Source organism: Syngnathus scovelli, unplaced genomic scaffold (assembly GCF_024217435.2).
Source record: "Syngnathus scovelli strain Florida unplaced genomic scaffold, RoL_Ssco_1.2 HiC_scaffold_24, whole genome shotgun sequence".
Classification (NCBI taxonomy): domain Eukaryota; kingdom Metazoa; phylum Chordata; class Actinopteri; order Syngnathiformes; family Syngnathidae; genus Syngnathus; species Syngnathus scovelli.
In genome coordinates, this window is record NW_026061333.1 from 175,001 (window position 1) to 180,000 (window position 5,000).

The 5,000-nt window shown below is 51.0% G+C and overlaps 2 non-coding genes and 1 pseudogene across 2 annotated transcripts; all 3 read right to left on the reverse strand.

The window, feature by feature from the left end:
• Positions 1-2,186: 2,186 nt before the first annotated feature.
• LOC125992812 (5S ribosomal RNA) lies at positions 2,187-2,305 on the reverse strand. Its single transcript, XR_007489809.1, has one exon. It is a non-coding gene; the product is annotated as a 5S ribosomal RNA (ribosomal RNA).
• Positions 2,306-3,148: 843 nt separating this feature from the next.
• Positions 3,149-3,267, reverse strand: LOC125992889 (5S ribosomal RNA; annotated as a pseudogene).
• An 873-nt stretch (positions 3,268-4,140) lies between these two features.
• On the reverse strand, positions 4,141-4,259 carry LOC125992967 (5S ribosomal RNA). Its single transcript, XR_007489902.1, has one exon. It is a non-coding gene; the product is annotated as a 5S ribosomal RNA (ribosomal RNA).
• Positions 4,260-5,000: the final 741 nt, after the last annotated feature.

A 5,000-nucleotide genomic window follows, 5' to 3' on the forward strand; every position in this document is an offset into this window, starting at 1 on the left:
GTTTATAAGCACCGCGGAGGTGGTCGCGGCGCCTCATTCGACTTCCAGCGGCCGGCGAGCTCGCGCACCCGCCCGGCACATCCGGGAGGCCGTGCGCACGAGCCAAGTGGCCGAAAATAGCCCCCGCCGAGCGGATCGGCTGTTTATAAGCACCGCGGAGGTGGTCGCGGCGCCTCATTCGACTTCCAGCGGCCGGCGAGCTCGCGCACCCGCCCGGCACATCCGGGAGGCCGTGCGCACGAGCCAAGTGGCCGAAAATAGCCCCCGCCGAGCGGATCGGCGGTTTATAAGCACCGCGGAGGTGGTCACGGCGCCTCATTCGACTTCCAGCGGCCGGCGAGATCGCGCACCCGCCCGGCACATCCTGGAGGCCGTGCGCACGAGCCAAGTGGCCGAAAATAGCCCCCGCCGAGCGGATCGGCTGTTTATAAGCACCGCGGAGGTGGTCGCGGCGCCTCATTCGACTTCCGGCGGGCGGCGAGCTCGCGCACCCGCCCGGCACATCCGGGAGGCCGTGCGCACGAGCCAAGTGGCCGAAAATAGCCCCCGCCGAGCGGATCGGCTGTTTATAAGCACCGCGGAGGTGGTCGCGGCGCCTCATTCGACTTCCAGCGGCCGGCGAGCTCGCGCACCCGCCCGGCACATCCGGGAGGCCGTGCGCACGAGCCAAGTGGCCGAAAATAGCCCCCGCCGAGCGGATCGGCTGTTTATAAGCACCGCGGAGGTGGTCGCGGCGCCTCATTCGACTTCCAGCGGCCGGCGAGCTCGCGCACCCGCCCGGCATATCCGGGAGGCCGTGCGCACGAGCCAAGTGGCCGAAAATAGCCCCCGCCGAGCGGATCGGCTGTTTATAAGCACCGAGGAGGTGGTCGCGGCGCCTCATTCGACTTCCAGCGGCCGGCGAGCCCGCGCACCCGCCCGGCACATCCGGGAGGCCGTGCGCACGAGCCAAGTGGCCGAAAATAGCCCCCGCCGAGCGGATCGGCTGTTTATAAGCACCGCGGAGGTGGTCGCGGCGCCTCATTCGACTTCCAGCGGCCGGCGAGCTCGCGCACCCGCCCGGCACATCCGGGAGGCCGTGCGCACAAGCCAAGTGGCCGAAAATAGCCCCCGCCGAGCGGATCGGCTGTTTATAAGCACCGCGGAGGTGGTCGCGGCGCCTCATTCGACTTCCAGCGGCCGGCGAGCTCGCGCACCCGCCCGGCACATCCGGGAGGCCGTGCGCACGAGCCAAGTGGCCGAAAATAGCCCCCGCCGAGCGGATCGGCTGTTTATAAGCACCGCGGAGGTGGTCGCGGCGCCTCATTCGACTTCCAGCGGCCGGCGAGCTCGCGCACCCGCCCGGCACATCCGGGAGGCCGTGCGCACGAGCCAAGTGGCCGAAAATAGCCCCCGCCGAGCGGATCGGCTGTTTATAAGCACCGCGGAGGTGGTCGCGGCGCCTCATTCGACTTCCAACGGGCTGCGCACTCGTGCACGCCGCCCGGTTCAAATTTTCTAAGTGCAACGCACAATGAGATGCATGAGAAACGGCCTTGGTTACCATCACATTTGAAGCGATGAATACGAAGTTAAATTTTATGACTCGGTGTATAAGTCGAGGTCGATTTTTTTCGGTCGATTTTGGATCGAAAAAGGTCGACCAATACACCGGCAAATACGGTATATATACTTATTATAAATGTAGTATTTATTTATATTGATTTATTGTTTATTTATATATATAAAGGCAGGTCCGCAAAAATATTTCTGACGCGTAGCCGGTCCGTGGCGCAAGAAAGGTTGGGGACCACTAGTCTAAAAGAATCTGGCCGTAACTGGAATAGGGTTCTACGCGAATGCCCAACGGAAAAGTGAAGTGCACAAAACCTGCATTTGGCTGTATCAAAATAAATGTCATGAAAAAGGTAAAAACACTACATGGAAGCGCAATGTGTTGTGCTGGGTTCTTTTACAAGTAAAGACTGCTGCTTTGAGTTCACAGGGAGCCATGCTCTTTATTCACTGTACATAGAGGTTTTGAACTCGTGTTGTAGTTTCAGTGTCGGAGTTCAAACTAGGCTTGCAGTTTCCGAATGCCATTCGTGATGGGTGTTGTAAAAAGGTCTTGGCTTAAACGATTGAAGTGCACATAAGAAAAAAAAAAAAAAAAAAAAGAGCTTGAAGTGCACATAAGAAAAAGAAAAAGCTTACAGCACCTGGTATTCCCAGGCAGTCTCCCATCCAAGTACTAACCAGGCCCGACCCTGCTTAGCTTCCGAGATAAGACGAGATCAGGCGTTCTCAGGGTAGTATGGCCGTAAGCCGTGAGGTGACCCAACATTTTGCATTTTATAGACACAATCGCCCCTGAAACTAGCGAGCAAGCCAATGAAGCCTTCAAAACTGCTTCGGCACATGGAGACCAAGCATCCTGCATTAAAAGACAAACCTTAACCACTTCGGGTTTCATTGTCTCCGATTACGCCTGGATGGGACCGGCTCGTTTCTGAGAAACAAGCTCGGTGCTCCCAATAATTCAACGTAATGGTGACTTTTATTTTTATGTGGTTTATATTTGTTTTTATGCCAGTCGTATCATTTTATTTAATCCTATTTATATATATTTATTATAAATGTAGTATTTATTTATATAGATTTATTGTTTATTTATATATATAAAGGCAGGTCCGCAAAAATATTTCTGACGCGTAGCCGGTCCGTGGCGCAAGAAAGTTTGGGGACCACTAGTCTAAAAGAATCTGGCCGTAACTGGAATAGGGTTCTACGCGAATGCCCAACGGAAAAGTGAAGTGCACAAAACCTGCATTTGGCTGTATCAAAATAAATGTCATGAAAAAGGTAAAAACACTACATGGAAGCGCAATGTGTTGTGCTGGGTTCTTTTACAAGTAAAGACTGCTGCTTTGAGTTCACAGGGAGCCATGCTCTTTATTCACTGTACATAGTCTGTCCTCTAGCGGTAAAAACGTGAACTGCAATGCTATGGCTGTCGCCACACAATGTAGGTTTTAAACTCGTGTTGTAGTTTCAGTGTCGGAGTTCAAACTAGGCTTGCAGTTTCCGAATGCCATTCGTGATGGGTGCTGTAAAAAGTTCTTGGCTTAAACGATTGAAGTGCACATAAGAAAAAAAAAAAAAAAAAAAAAGCTTACGGTAACTGGTATTCCCAGGCGGTCTCCCATCCAAGTACTAACCAGGTCCGACCCTGCTTAGCCTCCGAGGTCGGACGAGAGCGGGCGCTCTCAGGGTAGTATTGCCGTAAGCCGTGAAACCGCTCAGAATTTTTCATTTTATAGACACAATCGCCCCTGAAACCATGCCAAGCAGCGGCGGGACTTGATGGCTGTGGTAAAAGTTTCCTTTCACAATTGACGTGGGAAAAAAAAAAAAAAAAAGGCTTTCAGCACCTGGTATTCCCGGACGGTCACCCTTCCCTTTTGTTTTTTTTTTTTGTTTTTTTTACAACCAGGGCCGAAACAGGCTTTCTTCCAAGGCTTTTGGTGTTTTCTGGAAACATGGCTATCATGAAAAGTTATTGACAGCTTTTTATGCGGTAGCACGAATTTGCCGTTGCGACCTGCATTTTGCTGAATCAAAATAAATGCCTTGAAAAGTTTAAAAACACTTCATGGAAGTCACTTCACTGGTTTCTTTTATATCAAACAAATTGTTTTAGGTTATTCACCTGACATGTTTCGGCGGTTTCTTCCGCCTTCATCAGAGTGTCACAGATGTGATGGTGACGCGTCTTTATCAGCTGATGGATCAACATGTCAGGTGAATAACCTAAAACAATTTGTTTGATATAAAAGAAACCAGTGAAGTGATTAAATAAGGAAAAACAAAATGAACTTAGTACAATTACTTCATGGAAGTGTTGTGTTGGGTTCTTTTACAAGTCAAGCCTGCTGCTTTGAGTTCACAGGGAGCCATGCTCACTGTACATAGTTTGCTCTCTAGCGGTAAAAAATTTAACTACAATGCTGTGGATGTCACCACATAATATAGCTTTCAAACTCGTGTTATAGTTTCAATGTCGGAGTTTAAATTAGGCTTGCTGTTTCCGGATGCCATTCGTGATGGGTGTTGTAAAAAATAGCTTCTTAAACGATTGAAGTGCACATAAGAAAAAGAAAAAGCTTACAGCACCTGGTATTCCCAGGCGGTCTCCCATCCAAGTACTAACCAGGCCCGACCCTGCTTAGCTTCCGAGATCGGACGAGATCGGGCGTTCTCAGGGTAGTATGGCCGTAAGCCGTGAGGTGACCCAACATTTTGCATTTTATAGACACAATCGCCCCTGAAACTAGCGAGCGAGCCAATGAAGCCTTCAAAACTGCTTCGGCACATGGAGACCAAGCATCCTGCATTAAAAGACAAACCTTAACCACTTCGGGTTTCATTGTCTCCGATTACGCCTGGATGGGACCGGCTCGTTTCTGAGAAACAAGCTCGGTGCTCCCAATAATTCAACGTAATGGTGACTTTTATTTTTATGTGGTTTATATTTGTTTTTATGCCAGTCGTATCATTTTATTTAATCGTATTTACCGTATTTGCCGGTGTACAGGTCGACTCGGTGTATAAGTCGACCCCCTAAAATTCGACGGAAATTTACGATTTTATGATATATCCTTTGTATAAGTCGAGCTCAATTGTTGCATTATATTAAACTTCAAAATTCAATATGCGAAATTTATTGACGAAATGTGTTCAAATTCTGGGAGGCCGTGCGCATGCTGCTGTTTATAAGCACCGCGGAGGAGATCGCGGCCGGCGAGCTCGCGCACGCCGCCCGGCACCAACGGGAGGCCGGAAATAGCTCCAAGCCGAGCGGATCGGCACTTTATAAGCACCGCGGAGGAGATCGCGGCGCCTCATTGGACTTCCAGCGGCCGGCGAGCTCGCGCACCCGCCCGGCACATCCGGGAGGCCGTGCGCACGAGCCAAGTGGCCGAAAATAGCCCCCGCCGAGCGGATCGGCTGTTTATAAGCAC